At 41.7% G+C, this 410-nt stretch overlaps 1 pseudogene; it reads right to left on the reverse strand.

The window, feature by feature from the left end:
* LOC110033063 overlaps positions 1-410 on the reverse strand; it is a 5,322-nt pseudogene that overhangs the window by 3,712 nt on the left and 1,200 nt on the right.

The following is a 410-nucleotide window of genomic DNA, read 5'->3' on the forward strand; positions in this document are numbered from 1 at the left end:
GGCCAAGACTTATTATGTTGCTCTTCAACATCGGGATGTAGTAGACATTAGTAAGTATTCGATGTTCACCTGCGAAGCCTTCAGAAAAAACCGAACCTCTTCCTTGGATTTCTACAGTCGAGCCATCCCCAAATTTGACCGACCCTCTAATTGTCGTGTCAATTTCAACAAATTTTTTGATACAACCTGTCATGTGATTACTTGCACCAGTATCTAAATACCAAGCCTTCTCTCGGGTGTTTTTAAACTTTGACACCACCTTGTCTTCATGCAATAACACCTGCTCGTTCTGTATTGCGTGGTTGAGAACACAAGTTTCTGTCATCAACAGTGCTGGTTCATCTTCGGTTTGCGTTGCAACAAGGTTTGCTTTTTCTCTTCGGTTTGGTTTGGGACACTCTTTTGCAAAA

Source organism: Phalaenopsis equestris, unplaced genomic scaffold (genome assembly GCF_001263595.1).
Source record: "Phalaenopsis equestris unplaced genomic scaffold, ASM126359v1 Scaffold001082, whole genome shotgun sequence".
Lineage (NCBI taxonomy): Eukaryota > Viridiplantae > Streptophyta > Magnoliopsida > Asparagales > Orchidaceae > Phalaenopsis > Phalaenopsis equestris.